The sequence below is a fragment of the Polypterus senegalus genome, chromosome 4, assembly GCF_016835505.1.
Source record: "Polypterus senegalus isolate Bchr_013 chromosome 4, ASM1683550v1, whole genome shotgun sequence".
Lineage (NCBI taxonomy): Eukaryota > Metazoa > Chordata > Cladistia > Polypteriformes > Polypteridae > Polypterus > Polypterus senegalus.
The window spans coordinates 194,809,986-194,834,012 of NC_053157.1; positions in this window are offsets into that span (position 1 = coordinate 194,809,986).

Below are 24,027 nucleotides of genomic sequence, written 5' to 3' on the forward strand. Positions count from 1 at the left end.
AATGAAAATGTCAAACCCAAAACACTAAACTAAATCAAAGTCAGGAGATTAGTAGCAAAGGTTCAAATTCAGAAAATGAAATACAAAAAACATACAAGAAAAATTTAGAAGTATCTGTATGATAATGCAGGTTACCTCCATGTTACCATTTTCTACAAGAAGCCTCTTAAACCCAGCACCACGTTGCTGAGATGAGTCAGGCAATGAGGACACATACACATAGCAAAGGGTAGGTGAATAAAGTGAATAGTGATTTTATTACAAACAAAACAATCAGTTAAGTGCAGTGCAATTTCCATCCATCCATCCTCTTCCGCTTATCCGAGATCGGGTCGCGGGGGCAGCAGCTTGAGCAGAGATGCCCAGACTAGTAACTGCGGTCCTCACCACCTGATCCCTCTTTTAGCTGCCACCGGCCAGACCGCTTGGGGTTGGTTGTCCATCCGTCTTCCTTCTTGCTCCCCTGGCGTACCTAAGATCCCTGGGATAGGATTCCCTCTTGATCGCACCCACTCCTCAAGAAGTAATAAGTGGGGACAATCCTCCCCTAGAGTGCCAATCCTTCATTGCTTGGTGGGGCCATCAACCATGCTGCCTCTCACAAACAAGGATTATCACATCTTGGGCAGTGGCATCCCATGCTGGTAGAGAGAAGAGCTTCAGCATAACAATGAGCTAAAACTAAGACAAAAATGATAATTCTTTTATGAATGTCAGTGTCTGTGATTAACAAAAAAAAATATTGGATTCCAACTTGTCAACCATTTTGGCTTTAGGTGAGGTGAAAGTCTGAGCAAAAACAAAATAAAGATCTAGTATAATTCTCTATACCTTTTCTTTAGAAAAAATAAAGAAATTGTGTAAGCAATGAGTGTACTTTCATATTTATTCAGTTAAAAACCAGTTATCCTTCAATATTGTTTAAATTCACCTATTTACTTTATATATTTTTTTGCATTTCCAGGTTTTTAAAATATGTTTTCTCCTTTCTTAAGGACTCTAAATGGCATTGATATGCCTACTCTGTAAAGGTGTACTTTATTAAGCATTACAGTAAAGGTGTCTGCTCACAAACAATATGCAAATGCTTTCTTGCAGCAAAGGGCCATAGTTCATAAAATGTCTGCTGGGAACTAAAGAATTTAATCTCCAGGTGATAAAGACTGAATATGTTTAAGTTATAGTTTAGCTATAGCATTAAAGTGATCAAAACTTACTTTGTATGAATTACTACTAGATGTTTTGATAAATTTTAAAGTATAGAATAAAGGAAAAATGTATATACAAATATTAACAAAGAGAGCAATTCTCCGGATACAGAGAGACTCCATGGAGACCATAATGTATATTGCATATATGAAAAATGTTAAATTAATACAAGGATGGATGACATAAAAGCCTATAATAAAAGGGTCTTTAACTAAAGGACGGCTATAAGCCACATCCTGGGGTCCCTTTTAGTGATGAACAATCCCTACATATTTCTTTTTGCCATGGGTTTGGCAGAAATATTCCAGAACTTTACCAAAATTTCTGAAATGCATTGAAATCAATGGACATGAGTGCATTATAATAGTGCAATGGCCTTTTAAATGTCCCTCAGGGGTAAGGAAGCATCTGTCAACTATGCAAAACGAAATACTGGGGCCAAAAATGTAATTTGTGCTGTGAAGCAGCAGTGGTAACTACTGCATCACCATATCTCAAACAACAAAAGATGCAAACAGAACCACGACCACAAACAAAATACAACAATTGTACACAAACTGGCAAAACTCTCTCTCTCTCTCTCTCTCTCTCTATATATATATATATATATATATATATATATATATATATATATATGTATATATATGTATATATATATATATATATATATATCTATACTAATAAAAGGCAAAGCCCTCACTCACTCACTCACTCATCACTAATTCTCCAACTTCCCGTGTAGGTAGAAGGCTGAAATTTGGCAGGCTCATTCCTTACAGCTTACTTACAAAAGTTGGGCAGGTTTCATTTCGAAATTCTATGCCTAATGGTCATAACTGGAAGGTATTTTCTCCATTAACTGTAATGGAGTTGAGCTGGAAGGGCGGAGTTTCGTGTGACATCATCACGCCTCCCACGTAATCACGTGAACTGATTGTCAACGCAGTGCGTAGAAAACCAGGAAGACCTGCAAAAAGCGCTTAAGAAAACATGCATTATATAATTGAGAACGCAGCGAAAAACAATAAGAAGCGAGCGAGTGACATATACTACCATATTCATGAGTGTTGCTGCCTCGGAAAGAAAGCAAGGTGTAAACCTAAACTTTAAACTAAGTTCATAGACAGGCTACCGCTGGCGTTTCACATGCCCACAGGTAATGCGGGATACAAGTTTAATGAGAGGACGCAGGATATAAACGAGAGTTTTGATCACTTTATAACTAAGTTAAAATTGTAGGTGAAGGGGTGTGCTTATGCAAATTCCGAGACTGTGTTTGTGGGGATTGACAGTTAAGGCGGTGGGGAGTCACGTCATCATCTCCCTCCCATTCATCTAATTTCGGTCTGAGCTGAGCTCAGCGCTAATGCCGTCTTCCGAAGCAACTTTGTCAGACTGCCACCAAATACTCACAGAAAAATCCACAAGTTAATACACACGCTGTCTCTATAGAGTTTCTCCACACTGAATCCTCCAGACACTACTTACAAAAGGTCACATTGACAATCGTGTTACGTTATTTTTAAAATCTGTCCTTTTCTTAGCACAAGCACAGCTGAGAAGCTTCGATGCATGTGCTCCATAACGCGCTAAAAATAATGCATTTAATCACACTTTGCATTACAAGCAAAGGGAGCTTTTGTCAATGCATGATTTCCTGGTACTGTACACCGATTACATTGATCAGCGCATCCCGATTCATTTTATCCTCGCACCACCTTAGTTTGAGAAGAAGTCTGAAAAAATATGAGGTTAACACAGAAAAACATCACCAATTCAAGCTTTATGAATAATCGATTCGCCATCAATAATTGTTTTGGTAAAGCCATCCTCCTTCCATTTTATAATTTTTCCGCCAATAGCCATGATTAAATGAACGGTAAATAAAGTAAGAGCAAAGCGAGGGTGACTTATTTAGGCAGGCATATATATGACAGCAACACTCATGACAATGTCAATCATGTTACGTTATTATTAAAATGTTTCCTTTTCTTTTTCATTACTTCTTTAACACACTACTTCTCCGCTGCGAGACGCGGATTTTGCTATATATATAATATATGAATGACCTCCAAAGAGCTGAGACTTTTGATATCATGAACGTGTCTGCAAAAACTGTGGTCTCCTGCCCAGCAAAAGTCGAGCAGCCAGCGCGCATAGCTGTGCCGGCCTTTGAGATGCTGACTGCGCTTCTGCTTTAAGTCAAAGTGAGCACTTTTAATTTTTTTCATCCTCCCCCTGCGCTATAGCCCAGACAAGTGCAAACACGGGACCCCTTTTCTACACCACGGCAAAATAATATTAAGGCGATTCACACTTTCTTTTGCACGTATACGATTATGAGGTCCTCACCTCGGATTATGAAAACACGCACACGAGTGGAGGACTGACAGTGCCATCACAGCCGATTAATGGCGGGACGTCTCACCAGTCTACACAAGGCGATCATAACGTCAGCGAACACATCTCTCTATACTATATAAAAGAAAAAGGCAACTTTCCTTTCTTTACACCTTTTTTCCTTTTATCCCAAACCAAAGCCTTTCTCTCTTAACACTGCAGAGGACACAAAACTAATTTTCTTTAAATGCCGGTAAGGCACATTACCACAGGCACAAATTTGAACGTTCACATAGAAAATGTAATTTCTATACCACAGCCGTCGTGTAGCACCTTTCAAAAGGGATCAACTACCGAGAGATGATCCATATACATTTTAGCTGCTGTTAGTTACTTACCTGTTGTGTTACACAGTCTTTAAAATGTAGTTTACCTGAAACCACTCCAGTAGTGCTCAATGTACCTGTACTTCTTAAAACGTTAATGTTTTACTGTTTAATAACTTATAGACTATATTTTATTATTTTTCCCTTGCACTCAGTGACCAAAGCTATACACCTAGATAGGTATGTATATATATATATATATATATGTGTATATGTAGATATGTATATAGATATGTAGATATGAAGATATGTATGTGTATATATATGTATGTATGTGTGTGTGTGTGTGTGTATATATATATGACAGCAGCAATCCAAGCTGTGAGAAAACACTAAAAAGGAGGCATGTCAGACGTTGTGGTACATTTTCTGATGCAGCTAGACGAAAAAAACTTTGTGACGCTGCCGCCAAATACACAAAACAATTACTTTGACAATCATTTTACATTATTTTTAAAATGTTTCCTTTTCTTTTTCATAACTTCTTTAACACATGACATCGCTGCGAGCTGGTATTTTGCTATATATATATATATATCACAGCGACACTCATAACAGTGACAAAACAATTACATTGACAATCATGTTACGTTATTTTCAAAATGTTTCCTTTTCTTTCTCTTTCCTTCTTTAACACACTACTTCTCCGCTGCCAAGCGCGGGTATATATATATATATATATATATATATATATATAGAGATAGAGATATATATATAGATAGATATGAAAACAACATATATATATATATATAGATATATATATATATATATATATAGATAGATAGATATGAGAACAACACTCATATCAATGACAAAACAATTACATTAACAATCAAGTTACGTTGTTTTTCAAATTTTTCCTTTTCTTTTCGTACCTTCTTTAACACACTACTTCTCGCTATTCTGCTAGTATATAGGGTATTCTGCTAGTATATATATATATATATATATATATATATATATATATATATGTGGTGTATGGCCAGCCATTTATCCCGGCCAATACCCCCAAGCCACCAGGTGGAGCCCTCCCTGCAATATGGAGGTTCCCCAAAGACCAGCAGGGCTTCATGGACATTGCAGATTTTATACATAGCCCTGCTGGATGCCATGGGGGCCACTAGGTGACGCTGCAGGGAGGAACAACTGTTATTTACCCTACGCCCCGGAAGTATGTCCGAGTCACATGGACAAGGGGAATGACGTGCTTCCGGGTCAGGGGAAGGGCCGATCAATCCGGAGCAGCTGGATGGTGCTGGCTTTCGGAGTGAGTTGGTCCTAAAGACCCCGAAGCCAGTTAAAAATTAAGTCTAGAGGGGTGCAGACAGAAAAAGGTCTCTTTTTATTAAATAAAGAAGCTCAGACTGTGGTAAACCCCCAAAGCAAACAGGAGATCCCAAAAATAAAACGGGGGTCTCCTGACAAGAAAGAAAAAAGAGAGGGGCGGACCTAATGTTTCCCAATTGTTTTCAGTCCCGCAGGGGGAGAATAACAGGAGGATGGAGGCAGTGCTACAGATGCCAAAGGTTGGGCCACATTTGGCGAAACTGTCCTTGGAGAGAGGGAGACAAGCTGTCGAATTTGACTAATATTCCCCCTAGATTCTCCAGGGATTAAGATACAAGGATTAGTCAAGGCTCAACCGGAATGTCTTCTTGGAGAAAGACTTCCCTCTCGGGGCAGGCCGCTCTGAATTATAATTCGTCGCTGGGAGGGGAATACTGTGGTGTATGGCCGGCCGTTTATCCCGGCCAATACCCCCAAGCCACCAGGTGGAGCCCTCCCTGCAGTATGAAGGTTCCCTGAAAACCAGCAGGGCATCATGGACATTCCAGTTTTTATACACAGCCCTGCTGGATGAAATGGGGGCCACTAGGTGACGCTGCAGGGAGGAACAACGGTTAATGACATGCTTCCGGGGTGAAGAAGAGGACTTTTTATTTGACCCGGAAGTGATAAAGGATCACATGGACTGGGGATTGGAACACTTTCGGGTCAGGGACAATAAAAGGAATTTGGGAGCTCCCAGACGGCGAGCTGAGCTGGGTGGTAGGAGGGCAACGCATCTGGGAGTGGAGGATTGTATTTGTGATTGAGCATTGTGATTTATATGAGTATTGTGGAGGAGAGGGTGCTTTGAGCACTGTGGCAATTTAATAAAGTCGATTATTGGACATTTACCTGGTGTCTGGATTCGTGGGAGCGATAGCGCCCCCTATCTGTCACAATATATACAGTACAGGCCAAACGTTTGGACACACCTCCTCATTCAATGTGTTTTCTTTATTTTCATGACCATTTACAGCACTCCATCACTCTCCTTCTTGGTCAAATAGCCCTTACACAGCCTGGAGGTGTGTTTGGGGTCATTGTCCTGTTGAAAAATAAATGATCGTCCAACTAACCTGACTTCTGCACAACACAACTGCTGGTCCCAACCCCATTGATAAAGCAAGAAATTCCACTAAATAACCCTGATAAGGCACACCTGTGAAGTGAAAACTATTTCAGATGACTACCTGTTGAAGCTCATCGAGAGAATGCCAAGAGTGTGCAAAGCAGTAATCAGAGCAAAGGGTGGCTATTTTGAAGAAACTAGAATATAAAACATGTTTTCAGTTATTTCACCTTTTTTTGATAAGTACATAACTCCACGTGTGTTCATTCATAGTTTTGATGCCTTCAGTGAGAATCTACCAATGTAAATGGTCATGAAAATAAAGAAAACACATTGAATGAGGAGGTGTGTCCAAACTTTTGGCCTGTACTGTATATATATATAGTAGACTCTAGAGGTCGCTGTTGCCCCGTTGAACCCACCAGACAGACGTCCCAGACACACGTGTAAAAGCACAAGAAGATTCTTTAATAATATGCCTTCAAGTATAGTGCACAAAGCACCGCACACTCCACAATTCTTCAATAAATCAATAATCACAATAATAATAATCAATCACAATCCTCCACTCCCAGCAGCTCTGTCCTCTACCACCCAACTCCGGCTCGATCTGCTGGGGTTTCCAACAATCCTTTTAAAGTCTCTGACCCGGAGGTATTCCGTCTCCGGGTCAAACGCCTTCTTCAGGTGTCCCGGAAGTACTGCAGGTTTCCGTCCTCGTGACTCCTAAGTACTTCTGGGTTAACATCACAATAATATTCCCCTGGTTCTTGGTGAGCTCCCCTTGGCGGCACCCACGACACCCAACAGGGCTGAAGAACTGGAGTCCATGTCTCATGCTGCCCTGCGGGAGTCCATGGAACCATTTCCATCCAGGGAAACTGCCATCTAGCTAACAGGCTGGTTTCTTCATTTGAGGGACGTCCCGACCGGACTGAAACGCCGGCAATCCATCACTATATATATATATATATATATATATATATATATATATATATATATCTATATATATATCTATATATATATATATACAGTAATCCTTCCTCGATCGCTTGGGTTGCGTTCCAGAACCCCCCGCGATAGATGAAAATCCGCGAAGTAGAAACCATATGTTTGTATGGTTATTTTTATATATTTTAATCCCTTATAAACTCTCCCACACTGTTAACATTATTAGAGCTCTCTAGACATGAAATAACACCCTTTAGTCAAAAGTTTAAACTGTGCTCCATGACAAGACAGGGATGACAGTTCTTTCTCACAATTAAAAGAATGCAAATATATCTTCTCTTCAAAGGAGTGCGCGCATCAGGAGCAGAGAATTTCAGAGAGAGAGAGAGAGAGAGAGCGCTCGCTAAGAAAAGCAAACAATCAAAAAATGAATACGTGCTTTTGTGCTTTTAAGTATGCCTAAGCACCGCAATAAAGCGGCATTTTTTAGAGGAGCGTCCGTATCTTCTAAGCAAACAGCCTCTGTGCAAACAGCCCCTCTACTCACACCCCCTCCATCAGGCGCAGAGAACGTCAGAGAGAGAGAGAGAGAGCGCGAGATTAAAGCAAACAATCAAAAAATCAATACGTGCTTTTGGCTTTTTAAGTATGCCGAAGCACTGCAATAAAGCGGCATTTTTTAGAGGAGCGTTTGTATCCTCTAGGCAAACAGCCACCGTGCAAACAGCCCCTTTGCTCACACCCCCTCCTTCAGGCAGAGAGAGTAAGAGAGACATAGAAAAGCAAACAATCAAGCACAGCGCGGGAAGCATATCTAATATCATTGAGGAGTTTTAGTTAATATGTAATACATGCTCTGATTGGGTAGCTTCTAAGCCATCCGCCAATAGCGTCCCTTGTATGAAATCAACTGGGCAAACAAACTGAGGAAGCATGTACCATAAATTAAAAGACCCATTGTCCAGCGAAAAATCTGTGATATATATTTAGATATGCTTCCATTTAAAATCCACGATAGAGTGAAGCCGCGAAAGTCAAAGCGCGATATAGCGAGGGATTACTGTATATATATATATATATAGTGATGCCCAGGTTGTGTAGAGCCGCCTATCCCCAACACAAAAATTCAGGATACCAATTGCCACACAGTAAACACAGAGATGCACAGTTTATTTATAGTTCAGCACTGTGCACAAATCACCAAACCAACACAGTCCCTCTTGCCACCCGTCCTTCCACCTTCACTCCTCCTCTTCCTTGCGACTCTGGCCATCTACTTCTGGTGACTGACCCCAGAAGGACTCTAGGTGCCCAAAAAGCTTCTTCCGGCTGCACTTCTGGGTGTGGAGGAAGTGAGACCAAATAGGGCCCTAAAAGTGTCCATGCCTCCTCCGCTGGTGAACATGGGCCCCAGCAGGGTTGAGCTCCCATACTCATGACCGCTAGAAACCAAGGGGGCTGCCCTCTGTCTGTCTGGGGGAGAAACTGTCCTGGAAATACTCTCTTCCCTGGTCTTTCCTTAATCATAACCTGGAACTTCTTTTTTTTTGTCTCTGTGCAGATGCTTTGCAGCCTTTTGCTCCATGAAGAAGATAAAAATGTCTTGTAAACAGTAACAAACCTTTCATTATTATAATTTCACAGGGTTACATTCATTTTCTTCTTTCTCTCTGGAAAGGAGGAGTGCTCCTTTAAGGCTTGTTTTGGATCATAGTTACAGCACAATTCTAATTAAGTATTCAGAGATCAGATTTATATTCCACTGGCAGTACTCATAATATTGTCTTTATGATCAGTTAACGTACAGCTGAAATGAAAATAAAAATACTTCAAGTATTTTTTAGGCACATGCAGAGTGGAAGATTGGAATATGGTTTGGGTCCTTACATCACCATGCCCAGACCAGCTTTGCATCTGAGAGAACGCATGTGTGAAAGTTTTGCACAAGGATTCTACAATTCTGTAATGTCACTCTGGCCTTGCAAAACATAATTGGATGCTGGCAGAAAAAATGTTTGTCTAATCTAGCTGTACAGGAAATTTCTAGGAAAATATTTCATGAACAAGCTCACCAATAAACACATATTTGCTGTGAAAAATTCTTTGGTGAATTTCACTGATCAACGCTAGTCCCTTTTTTCCAAGTTTTCGAATCATTTCTGGCATCAACTGCAGTCTTACTTTCAGTAGAGAGACATAAATCTAGAATTTGATCGATTGGACTCTGGTATCCCTGAGTCTCCAAGTCAAGAGGTTATTCATAGTCTTCTGAGCCTCCTTCCGTTAAACTCTTTACTTTAACATAGGGCTAAGCCTTCCTGAAGACTTCAGAGTCACCCTTTTTTAAAGTTCTGTGGGATTATTACATATTTATTGCAGGCCACATCTCACTGCCTGCCTTTTAGGAAACTGGTACATTTACAGATTTTGCTGCCCCCTGGTGCTATGCTTCCTTCTGCACTGTCATGCCAACATGCATCTTGACCACTAGCACATATTATTCTTATTCTATCTCTCTCTCACTCTCTATTAAGGCATTGCTAGGCACTTTGTCTGACTGGTGGCACCCTTTTCTGGTAGCAAACACTTGTTAACCAAACTACCCATCACTTTATTTACATACAGTATATGGATTGGACTCCATCAATGACCCAAAACTAGATTAACTTGATTTGAGAAGACATGTAAGTATACATGCTATTGTGTGATACTGTATATACACACTCCTTTCAGGCTATAACAGTATGACATACCATATGGTTCAAGGATGCACTTTGCTGTTCTTGTGCATACAGCATATAGAGTTCATTTGTGTTTTTTGCACCATAGTGACCAGAACTACAAGAAGTGCTCCAGACTGCACATTACCAAAATGATAATCTAATTATAACAGTGCAAGAACTACACATAATTGATATATATAATTTAAATGCCAAGGTAAATTCTCTAATGATGCTAAACTGGAGCAAGTAGCAGAAAACTACTAAAGGTAGACCTGAAGTAGAAAGTGAATAGAGTGATCTGCCTGGCCTCTAATGTAACTCTCATAGCTCCATTGAGTCCAAGAACTATCTGGAAGCAAAGGGCAGACCCGAAGCAAAAAAGAGAGGTCAGAGTTTTAGAAAAAGAGTATTGTTGTTGAGGGGCTGAATGAGTGAAGTTAATTGGGTGGCTTTTGTGCTGAGCAAGTAAGTAAACCACAGAGGTTTTTAAAGAGGAAAACATTGCACCGTATATTTGTCAAACTACTGTATGTAAAGGAGTCTTTTTAGAATATTTTCACTTTTAAATAGGTGTTGTTGACTAGATTTGGGTTTTATGTGTGAGGAATTGTGATATTTTTTATTTACTTAATACCATGTAGTTCACACATCTTTGAGCATTCCCCTATTGCGTCACAACAATTATTTACTTGCTGGTTTATATTTCCTCCCTTCATATATTCATATTGTATATGAATATATTTTGCAATGTTAGTATTAGTCTTAATGGCAACACACAGAGGAGCCCTCACAAACATTTCTCAAGTAAATAATCTGCAGTTTTAATGTAAGGCAATTTGCCAATTGATGAAAATAGAGATGTTCCTCATCAAACAAATTTTTGGAGATAATACATATAAAAGTCCCTGCCAAAAATCAATGTCATATAGATCTAAAGTAGGTTAATGTGGTCAAAGATGGAAGAAAAATCAAGAGCAAACCACTAGAAAAATAAAGAGAATGGGAATGATTAGTATGTAGAGATCCCAGTGATGGTATAGACAAAACAGACAATGAATCACAAATACATACAGTAAAATTCTTACTTCAACAACACTAAAATGTATAAATGAATATATTCAGACTTAAATGAAAAGCTGAGACCAAAGGGGCAGCACCAGTAGGCTAATAACAAACAAATGCACGAATCATGTAGTTTAAAGTTTTATACCTATAACAATATATAAGTAATGGCTGGTGGCTAAAAATCAAAGGCTGATGAATGTAACAGTCAAAAAAGAAGTCACTAAGTATGTCAGTTGATCTCCAAGAAAGAAGTTAATAACAAAAGTGTCTGAAGAACCAAGCATGAGAAACCTGTAAAAACAGGTAGTGAAACACAAACATAAATTATTCTGGCTGGGACATTCTTCATTTCTTGATGCCTAGATGGGAAACAACTTTTTTTTTTTAAATAGGCACATAAGGGAGCTCATTTAAATAAGGCTCCAAACGAGCTGGTTTGCTAGAAAGGCCAGAAGAACAAAAAAAAAAACTGCCTGAGGATATGAATAATTACTATATGCAATAAAATAAAGCTAAATGTCATATATAACAACTTGAAGAAATTACTGAGGTCAACAAAAGATCTTAAGAGTTTTTACAGGTATTTAGTAACCTTTTTTTCCAAAAGAGTGCCCCTTTCCAAATATATTGCTGGTTATTTAGGAGCCCAACTATGCAACCACATTGGTTCTGCCCCATTTATTTTACCTTTATTAGAGTTATGTTAAATGAAAATAAGAAAATAGTGCCAAAACTAAAAATCATACCATCAGTTTATATCTGAAAGGCAGCCAGACAATAAAGACAGTTTCCATAAATCACACGGAAATAAGCCTCAATTGTTTTGTCCTTTCTGTCAGCATAAGAGAATGCATGGACTCAAATAAAACATTATAATGAAATTAATGTCTTTCCCTTAAGAAGAATCTCATCCTTACTGTTATGAATTTATCATGATTGAGAGGCTTGTGAGCAAAAGGAATCTACAGAGCTACAGTATGTATTTTTAAGTCTTAAACTCATAATAGTGATACCTTTGGTAAAGTAGTGCCAGAAAAAATAATTCTCTCTATTATAAAAAAAATCTTGGGAGGGAGACTAGGGAGGCAAGACGTGATCTTCTCGGAAGACAATTTGATGTCCCGTGAGACAAGGCAGTGAGACAACAATTAAAACAAGTTCATTGGCATCTAACCTAGCATATGTTGGAATGCTTTTGGCAGAAACACTTCATGTGCTCCCAGCTCTTAAAAGAACGACAAGCAGAACATGCAGCTCGCCAGCAGATGATACAATCTCTTTTCCTTAGCATGCGTTCAATACAACCACCCCCACCCCCACCCCCTTTGGGCAGAGACACGAAGTGGCAAAAGAACAGCTGCTGTATAGACTTTGAGATAATCGACACGCATTGCGACAAGCAAAACACCCAGCTCACCAGCAACAGTAAACCAGCAGATGATCCGACTGCTTCTCCTTAGCGTGCGTTCAGCTGCCCAATTCACAACGCAAGCATCGTTATAGTCCTGAGAGAAAGAGATGTAACCACACCCGGGGTTGGAAATAAAGGACAAGTATCATTTTTACAAAAGTTTTAAAGTAAAAGCGAAAATAATATATATGTAACCATTCCCATGAAAATAACAATCTCTTTAAATTGTATATCCGGTAAGCCAAACCCAGGGGTGGGCAAGTAAAGCGAGCAGGGGGCAGAGCCCCCTAGTATAGTCTAAATATCAACTCTTGTGATAGTTCAACTGAGGTCATTGATAATATCATCTAGACACTGGGATACCCAACTGGGGCCAGGAGACCTACATAGCTTTATTGGGCTCATCTCATAGAAGCCACTATGTATACTAAGTTGTGATGCTTGCCGGATGACTGGTGCATGTGAGAAAGGCCTTGACAGAGTAAACCCTGGCAATGAAAACTGGGGTAGCACATGACACGTTGCTTCACTGGCAGGGAAAGAGCTAGAACTTGTTTGGAAAAGTGAAATGTACAGAATTCTTACCTTTACACACAGATTTGTAAAGGAAATAGTTTTCTATTATTCAGGAGATGCTGATTAGGAGAGGCTTTTAAGAAAGCGTGAGAATACACAAAATGAGAAATATGGTGCCTTCTTAAAGGTGTGATGATGCAAAGAATACTGTCTACAGATGCTCTAGTTTTACGCAAGGATTTTAAGTCACAGGTAGCACATGTATATCTCACATCATGCCAGGCATGCTCAATAAAAAGGTTCATGGAAACATGTAAAAATTGTCAGGTTTATTAATAATTTTGGGGGACATGGTTAACTCTAGTTTGCTTCTTTTGTTGGTACAAGTTGAACACTGTTGTTTCTTTGTGGTCACTGTGGCTACTTTATATTGTCAGAAACTCAACTATGACTATCTAGAACTATAATCAGTATGGCCTCCATATAAGTGGTGTCAGTAGTGGGGGCTTCTGATTCTGGAGAAACACTAATTGATAGTGAGAATGCTCCATGAGGGATGCTTTTCCATCTAACCAATATCTTAAAGTGATGGCATTGCTAAGCCCCTAAAACAGGGGTCCTCAATCCCAGTCCTGGAGGGCCGCAGTGGTTGCAGGTTTTTGTTCTAACCCGGCTGCTTAATTTGAAAGCTTTAACTCTACCATGTCAGGTCATTCACATATCCTAGATTTTCTTTCCCTTTCTAAGGATATCATTCAAATGATCTGAAAGCTAAAATGGATGAGTATTTCTCAGTCCTTCACTTTTTTCTTTTCACTTTCCTTCCAAGTATTTAATTAAACTCAGTAGTGCATGATAAATACACACAGGTGTAAACGGTAACAAGCTAAATGGAGAAATGCTGGTCTCTTTTGTCATTTGCATGTTATTGCTAAATTAGGAGCAATTAAAAAACAAGAATACAGCTGCTTAAGACTAAAATAAGCAATAAGGGTTCAAAATCTTATTAAGCATTTGCGTTGGATCAAAAACCTGCAGCCACTACGGCCCTCCAGGACTGTGATTTTGGACCCCTGCCCTAATAAGTATAGAAGTTAGCAATGCTAACCTGTTCCATATTAACTTGTTTTTCAGGTATCTGGAAATGCAAATAGACTAACAGTGACTTGTTTTACTTCAGCTAAGGAATAGTAACTCTACTAGACGTAAATGTTTAGGTGTCTTACAGTCTTGTTCATATATGAGGGTAGAGGAGTGAGCTTGAATGGTGCAATGAGGACATTTCCAAAGACCTTTTACCATATAAGTGGTTTTTGGTTTGAAACTTTAATGGAGCCAGTGGGTAATACTTACAATTTATTAATTTACCCATTTTTATGTCCTTAGCTATTACTTCTGGGTTTGGGTAGTGACTGTTTTGCTATGTTTGAAATAATAGCACAAAATGAGAAAAAAGAATCAGGAGAGGTGATGTTGTCAGAAGGCCAGCAAGGGCTGATGCCAGGAATTCAAAAATAAATACAACTAAACCTTTAAAAAAGAAGCAAAAATTGTAGACAAAAATGTTAGGGGCATATGCTGATTGGATTGGGACCCAAGGGTAGCAGGTGACACCTCAGCACCACACTGGAATAATGTGAGGTTTTTTTTACAGTGGCTAGAGTGCCAGTCCTGTCACCAACTCCCAGGTTTTCCCTGTAAGTTGGGGGACCTGCTTGTAGGGCTGGATGCAGATTAACGTCATAACCAGATGTGAACGCTAGGTGGCACTGTTCTAGGTTCTCAACAGTCCTTTAAATAGTGCCTGACCCGGAAGAGCTTCTGTCCTTCCGTTTACGTGACTTGCCAGCATTTCCGGGTTAGATGGAGAATTGGAATTTTCTTCAGCCTGGAAGTACTTCTGGGCTTTCATCCCCATGACTTGGTAGTACTTCCGGGCTATGGATGAGACATGACTCTCCTGATTCTCTTTCAGCATCCCCTGGTAGCACCCAGAAGGGCTGTCATATTAAACTACATGTCCCATGTTGCCCTGTGGGAATCTGGGGCACCACTACACTGCAGAGAAGCAACCATCCAACATCTTGGGGGAAGTAGTGTCCCAAAGTTGCCTTCCCCCATCCTTCCAGTCTGTGGGCATTCCTGCTGGGTTGAGCTCCCAGCTCTCTGTTACAGAGGACAAAGCAATTGTAGGTTAAGGGCCCAATGAAGTAGAGTCACTTCTGACATTTACAGGATTCAAACCAACAAACTAGATCCCTAGCCTCAAGAGTCACCACTCTACACAAAAAGCACAGCCAAAAATTGTGTTAACCAAAGTGCAGATAACTTAAAAAATTCAGTTTTTTGTAGGATTGTTATCTGGTTTTTGTGATGTCAGAAACTACTGTAGTTTGTAGTACATCATTGGTTTTTTTTGTTTGTTTTTTTACATTATTTGCATTGTTCTTAAGAACATATTTTAACTTTTGTCTCTATTTTTCTTTTTGTTGTCATGTATGCTTTTGTTCTAATTGTTACACTGGTGACTGGAAACAGTAGTTATCACTTAGAGGGGGATGCAAATGCAGAAATTTGTAACATTTGCCATTTTATCAAATATTGGCAGTCTGCTGTTTAATTCATGTGAACTTTAAAAAAGAAAAGATATTTTGATTAATTTCTAATGGTAGTAGAATACATTTAAGAATTACTGTTTTTTGATTTTGCCCTTGTTTTATATCAAATCTTTCTCCCTGCAATGTCAACAATGATGGTGCTATCATTACCCTGTTTTGTCAGTTTTGATTCAGTTTCAGATTTTGTTAACCTCTGACCCTTGAGCTACTTTTCACTGAACACTGTATAGAGAATTTGAATAACAGACACAATTGCTGTTTCTATGTGAATGTTACCTCTTACTGAATTGTGCATTTTCTTCAGTTTTGTTTACCAGTCTGCATTTTGATCAATTGCCTGCTGCTGACCCTGTTTCTGAATTATGAATAATAAAGTAGCTTTCTCTGTGCTTTACTTTGTCTTTGACTTTCAGCCTCCACTATCATTATGCCTGCTTTTGCACAAACAGTCCATCTGAATATACCTCCTCAACATGTCTCATGTCCCTGATGTTACACTGGCTCACTCTCCTCAGGCTTGTCCAGAGATGTGATAACTGGACTGTACTGATATGCACACACACACAAGTTCAAGATGCAACAACACACTTTATTGACGCATCACATCTCTCAACAGAACAGCAAGAATTCCTTTTACTGTCATCTATTAGTAGATCTTCATATCTCTTGTACAGTAGTTCTATTAAACCTTAAATATTTGTTTGTATGCACAGCAGTTAACAATCTTGAAAATAATGTACTAATAGAATAGGCATTATATCAATGTCGATAACATGCCATACCAATAAACATACTAACTATACGTTTTCAACCTGTAACCTCTTTACCATTATTAAAGCCATAAGATTTTTTTGCAACCCCTTAATAAAATAAATTAAAAAAAAATACATATATATGTGTGTGTGTGTGTGTGTGTGTGTATGTGTGCATGCATGTGTGTGGTGAATAAATTATTGAACAAATTGTTCGAATATCCTTTTCAATGTAGTCCTTTATGTTTAATAGTAGTTTCCATGGCCTTTCATTTTGAAGCCTCACAGGAGATGATGGCTTAGCAGTTGAGTAGCTAACAGCTAATTTTGTGCACTGGAAAGCATGCTTAACAACCATGTACCATAACAGCTCATTGGACCCTGAAATTCCATTGTGGGAATTTATGCAGGTGCCTCTTACTCCTACAGGATGCGTTGCCACACTCATTAAGTACCTCATATGATCTTAACGTTGTCTCCTTGAGAACCTTTGTGATCTGTCCTTTCTGTCCTATCTTCCATCATGTCTGACACGTATCTGGTCCACGTGCTCTAACAGGGTCGTGCTCTCTTGTCATGAGAATGGATATGTTTATTTTCAATCTCTCAATAAATATTGCTCTGTGCTTTGAAGAATATGTTCTGCTAGCTTTGTTCTATGTATCCTGGTCATGAGCGATTTTCTAATGACAATGCTGTAAACTTATAGGTAGCAAAATATTTGGTCCTCACCAGCCCCTTTTCATTCAGTCCATAGAAGGGAAAAGATAAAATTGCTTGAAATTGCCTGCTTGTTCAGCTAGGACATCCTGACTTAATTTGTACCAGCACATTTTAAAAATGAGATCATATTTATCATTTAAGTTTGTGCTTTGCTCTGCATTAACAGTTTACATAGTTATATTTCTTATACTTTGGACTTTTAATAAGTTTAATATCTTGGGAAGTTACGTAATACTTAATTCAGAGGTGTTTTTCTGGAGTATACCATTTAGCTAAATCTGGTTGGTGAAAATGAAAATACATGTACAGTATATGGAAATATGTTATGTACTGTAAATGAATCTAACTGGTAAAAGAAGTTTTTCTGTTAAAGAGTTTTTTAGTCTGCCATGATGTTTTGAAGAAGGCACATGTGGGCTCCAGGTGCAAATAAAAGACAGCCATGTTAGAATTTCATAAATAATGATTGCTCAAAATTCTTCATTATTTAGTATTGTCAGCAGCAGCCTATTTGACTACGAGTTTAATAAAGATTGGCATAGCATGTTTGAATCCATACTGTTCCTCAAAGTCTTTTAGCTCTTGGCTGCTGAATGCCATGCCTCACAAAAATGGCCTTGGAGCATCTAATTAAATGTTTTGCTGTAGTATTAGACGACACTGCATATTCTATGAAGTCTAAATGATACTCAATTATGATTAGCTAATCTCTTCCATTCAGCTGGAACAAATCTGCTTCAACCTTTCTCCATGGATTAATTGGTTTACTATAAAGTAAAAGCAGCTTTGATAGTTGCCTGTACCCATGTTGTTGGCAAATATTGCAATGCTAAACAAGTGTTCTAATGTCTCTGTTCATAAATGACCAAACCATAACATCATGTGCACCATCTTTTGCATTTCTCAGTGAATAAATTACTACCTTTATCCATAGGTTTAGTTATTTATGGTCTCATTGGCATAGCAGTAATTATTTTTTTAACTTTCAGGAGATCTCTGTTAATAATAAATAGTTTCTAAAATGATCATATGGATTTGTCAGGTTCCCATCTGCAAAGGAAGAATATTTTAATACTAGCTGTTGAGTGTGTGATTTGTATCCATTTCTCCATTTAGATACAAGGGAACATGACTTTTACACAGTCCACATGAATCTTTTTCACTGCTGCTTAAACCCACATCACTTACTCTATTTAAGATATCAGCCATTGTTAAGTGTTTGCACGGAGTAAACTTGAGAATCAGGTAATATTTCTGAAGATGAAGGAAAGCAATGTATGTGGGGCAGTGCAAATTCAAAAGCCGCCTTTGAAGTGGCTATTGGTTTATGATCAGTTTCTTGTATTACTGCCCTGCCATAGACATATTAAGGAAACTTGTTCCATCCAAAAAACTTGTTTGATTTGTTTGAAATGTTTTTGACTGTTTTCATGGTTTGAGAAGAATAAGCAAAGCACCCTGTGCCATCCCTTTTTATAAATACAACTCCTATTCTACCTTTTCACAAAATAGTTGATACTTTTAGTGCTTTACCTGTAATAAACAGATCAGTACCAGCTCACTAATCAGACTGAAATTCACATATCCCATTCTTTTGCATGTTCGTGCTTCAACTGCCACTCATTGTTTCAATGTAAATTAAGCATAGTTTTTGTAATTCATGTTAGAAAAAACTAAAAAAAAAAACTAATAAAATCCAGCTCTTTTTTTATTTAAGTTTTGTCCCTGGAATTTCAACTATTGCCTTTGACATTTCAGAATTGAGCTGTCTACCTGCTGACTAGATAGATCAAAGGATAGAGGCATAACTAAAAGTAACCCATCGCCTCCATGCCCCCGAGAAAGTTTTTAGAATCATAGGCTAGGACAAGGACAGTCTGACATAAAACCTTTGACTCAAAGACCTCGCTGTCACCGTCTCAGCTCGCTAGGCAGTGGCAGTTGAACCCTGAGTGTAAACGGTGGGGCAACTGCCACGCAAACTACACTCCACTTTAAAAAAAGTCGATTGCACAGGCTGAAGGAATTACCCATGTCTTCAGCTAAATCCATTCCCCTCCAAATCCTGCAGCGATGGGAAAGGGGCAAAAACTACAAGTGGAAGATGCCATTGGGTGCCGCAGCCTGCATGTAGACAGGTCAGAGCATTAGTTTTGTAGTGTTGACTCTGGAAATGACAGCATCATTCGGCAGCACCCTGATCGAACAAGCATCCTTTTGTTTAGGGATAGCACTGCTTGCTCCATATAGAGAGGGGCCTAGAAAAGGTGGCCTACCCAAAGCAACAAAGCATGATTTCATTACCCCCCAGTTGTCTAGCCATGGTCAATGGGCATCTTTTGTCGTGGTCAAAAAATAATAATGAAGAAAAAGGTCTGAACTTGCTCTTCAGGGTCCACAAGGTCTCAAGCTCACATGCTGAAACATCAAAACTATGCTCGACAAAGCAGTCAGTGGATGTGTAAAATGTCGTTCTGCAATAGCTGTGTATGAACTCTCAAATTTAAATACTGACATCGCAGCTGTCAGTGAAGTATGTTTCCCAGGGGTAGGCAGTCACAGAAAATCTCTGCATAATCTTCAACTTCCATTGGAGTGACTTTATTGCCAAAGTTGAAGTCCTTGAACAGGTAAAGTTTACCTGTATAGGCCATGCTGTTGAAGATGCAGTTACACTGGGCAGGGTATGTCTCCAGGATGAACTATCATCACCTGAGTGTAGTCAATTTCGCACAAGTGATCGAGTAAGAAAGGTATGTAATCTATATTTTCCCTCTCTTGTGCAAATGCCAAAGTGGTGACAATGGTTTCCCTCAGCCAATGTGCTGCTGCTGCAGGTGATTTCCTCAGTGCTCAAAAACTTCAAATAAGAGTATACTGCAGCAACAAGTAACAACAGCTGCATTTATTTTTCTCAACTATTTTGGGATAACAATTTCATCGTCTCACTGGATCACAGTGTTTCTCAGCCTTTATTCTTATGACCCACTTAAAGCATTTGAAGAATGTTGGGGGGTGGGGTTCATAAATCTAGAGCGATTAGAAGAGAGAGGGAAGAAAGGGTGGATTGAGTACAGTTAGAAACAGGGAAAAATATCACAAAGTGCTATTGATTGCTTTAGCAGAACTAGAGTATGTAACATGTGACAATACATCTGAGATAAACTGATTACACTGCACTGCACTACGGTGACTTTTTTATTAAATGGCTAACACTGTTGTCCACCTACATATCCTCATCAAGTTCGCAATGCCAATCAATGATCAGCATTAAGCACTTTTGAAGTAAAAAAAAATCAAAGAGGAAGTAAGAAAAGTAAAAGAAATAAATGCAAATTAACTATGCCATGATTCAACAGAATGATTTTTTTTTTTTATAGCTGATGAAAATGCTGTTTTCAAAATGTGATAAGAAGAGAACATGATGGTGCCTTTGAGTAAGTAAAAAGTAATTAATAACTTTTGTTCTTTTGAGTGGTAGACATTTAAAGTATTTAAACTCACTGTATACCGAGACAGTACCGATTTTAGGCTTTGATACTAATGGACACTGGAGATTTTTAACAGTTTTTACTTTTCAATGAATCAACTGTAAATCAATTTTCTAACACTAGAAAATACCGCTTTGATACAGAGCACTGCTGCAATTTCTTTTACACCAGCACCACCAAGGACTGTACATAGTATGCTCAACAGTAAGCAGTTCAACTGAACTAATAATATTAGCCCTGGTAAAAAAAAGAAAACAAAAAAAAATCATACTACATAAAGAAAAGTACTTATATAATTCAATAAGTGCAAGTAAAGATTTAATATAATATAATATAATATAATATAATATAATTTGAATGGATTCTCCCTTGATTAGAACATCAGTAATGTTATTCTTAATTCATGGAATATAACTAAGGAATTTAAAGTAATCTATACATAATCCATACACTTTGTGGTATTGCACATAATGCCTTTGCCTTTACATATGGATGTATGCATTTTATGCTATTTTGCCACTGCATGCTACACTTTGTATATTTTATATTCTTTAGCTTATATTTAAATTCACATTGTTTCTGTTTAGGCTTATCATATTTAAATTTGTTTTATTTAGCCCTATATTTTATCCCCCTGTTTCTGTATCTCTAATCTCTTACTCTCATTTTGCACAGTCTGAGTAGCAAATTAGGTTTTCATTTCACTCCACACTGTATGTGTATAAATGAGTATGTGACAAATAAAAAATCTTGAATCTAACAACCTTAAGTAGCAGATTATATTAAATGACTGTATGCAATAAGTGACTCAGTCTAAATGTGACATGTACAGTAACACAGTTAATGGTTTTTATTGTATTTTACCAGAAATTATTTTTTCATAATTTTTTTGCTCCTCCAAACCCACAGACAACATGTCTAGACACCAGGTAAAATATAAGAAATGAATTTAATATCTATAATAATGTGCAGAAAGCACCTCCACAATACTCAATAATTCACAAATAATCAATACAAAAACACAATAAATCCTCCTCTCCACCCAGGAGCTCCGTCATCCTTCTTCCAAACTCTGGCTCAGCCTGCTGGGCTTCCCACAGTCCATCATTTTTATATTCCTTGACCCGGAAGTGCTTCTGTCCTTCAGTCCATGTGCTTCCATAGCACTTCTGAGTCAGATTAAAAAACTTCTTTTCTTCAGCCTGGAAGTACTTCATTTGTTCCGTCCCCGTGACTAGGGAGTACTTCTGGGCTATAATAGAAACACTCGTGCCTCCCTGCAGCATCCCCTGGCGGCCCCCACAGTATCCAGCAAGCCTGTGAAGCTGAACTCTATTGTCCATGATGCCCTGTGGGAATTCGGGGCACCTCCATGTTGCAGGGAGGACTCAATCTAGCGGCGTGGGGGTGTTGGCCGGGATAAACTGCCGGCCATCTCTCTCAAATTTTATATATGTACTCATTTTATATAATAATTTTCATTGTGTGCACGATCACTGAGTGCTTATCAAAGACATTAAAAACATTATATTAAACAAAGGAAGAAACCAATAGTTCTAATAAATAGTGGCACATACATAATTAATGAATTGCTGAAATAATACATTTTCTACCTTAATTTAAAGGCTTGCACAGATGGAACAACTCTATATATGTTACGGAAGGGTTGCATGCCCCGACTGCACGGCCGGAGTTATACTTCACGCGATGCGACGCATGCTGCAGCGGGCGCTCCTGCTACGCAAGCGTTGTAGTGTTCATACTTGCGCGCATACTTTACGTAAATCTGGAGGAATCCACCAGGTGGCAGTGCAAGATATTATCATGGTGAGAACATGTTCGGCTTCTCTGTGTCGTGAATTGCCTAGAACACCTATTAAATTCTGATGACACCTTACCACAATATCTCTGAAAAGGATGTTTATTTATTAAATCCATCAATCCAGGGATGTGTCCATTCCAGGAAGCATTAGGCACGAGTGAGAAACAGTCCCTTGACGAGACCTCAGCTCATCGCAAGGTGAATACAAGCACACACATACATTAGCGTCATTTTAGCGGCACCAAATCTCCAAATCTGCATATCTTTGGAAGGAAACCGGAGCACAGTGTGGAATACAAGCAGAAAATACCAGCAACATAACTCCCTGCGAGACAGCAGTGCTATCGCTCTGCCACCGTGACACCCCCATGTGTGTAATTATTCCCCCATGTGTGTATTTATAAACAGTATTCATTATTTAAATGAAATTATATGTAAAATGTAACATACACATTTTAATGCATTTCATCATGAAAGTGATATCGAGTATAAATCTAAAGATTCTAAATGTGCAGAGAGTTGGAATATCATACATTTAATTTGTTCTGTTTGGCGATCTTTTGCTGCTTTCCGCTGCTGAAGCAAAATGCGGACATACAGATGCATTCATGGTGATTTTATATTCAAGCGTTGCATATTCCCGATCATAATGACATGATACATTTTAAAAGTCTCACATACCATCTTTTGTGCCATCTATTTTTTATTGTTTTACTTTACCTGCTGTCAGGTCCAAGAAGCTCGTAGCGATTAAAAACTGGGATGACGTTTACGACGGTCCGCTTTAATGATAAAGTAAACTACGAGGTTAAAGTGGACATTTCGAGATTAAAGCCAAAATTTCCACTTTAATCACAAAATACACATTTTCACCATGTCCTTTATTTTTTTCTCAGTGGCTCAAATATAACGCTATACATTATGTTGCTGTTGTTAAGTTGCAAAAATTAAAAAATAAAAAAGACATATATAAATGACACGATACATTTTAAAAGTCTCACATACCATCTTTTGTGCCGTCTATTTTTTTTTTTTTTCCAACTTCACATCGGCAACAATGTATAGCACTGTATTTGAGCCATTCATCAAACAGCAAAGCGCGCACATCGATCCCCGAAGGATCTCCATAGAGGCTTGCTGTCACATGTAGATAGTAAACAGAGACTCTGACGTCACGTCCCGACTTTTAGCACACTACGCCCCCCGACTTTTTGCTGGTACTGCAACTCGCGCACGCGTCGTGTTAAAATCTGAGGACCTGCTCAGAGGACGCGTGAAATAAAGCCATGATGCGGGTGCGTACGCGTTCTGAGCGTGAAGTATAAATCGGCCCTAAGACTATTTCAACTTAACACATGTGTTTAAAGTAGCATTCTTTGCCTTTGTTGCTGTCAGTTTTCCAATAGTTAAAACTGTCTCCCCTGTTATTAAAAAAATAAATAAACAAATAAATGTGGTAACTGTTAAGAAGTGTGCATACAAAAGAAACACTTTTTTGTTTTGTTTAAATGTCTCCTAGGTCAGTGATCTTAAATTTTCAAATGGCAGAGGTTAAGTGTCCAATTATTAGATGGAGCAGTAGTCATACATATTACATGTCTCCTTAGTAGAAAACATTTTCA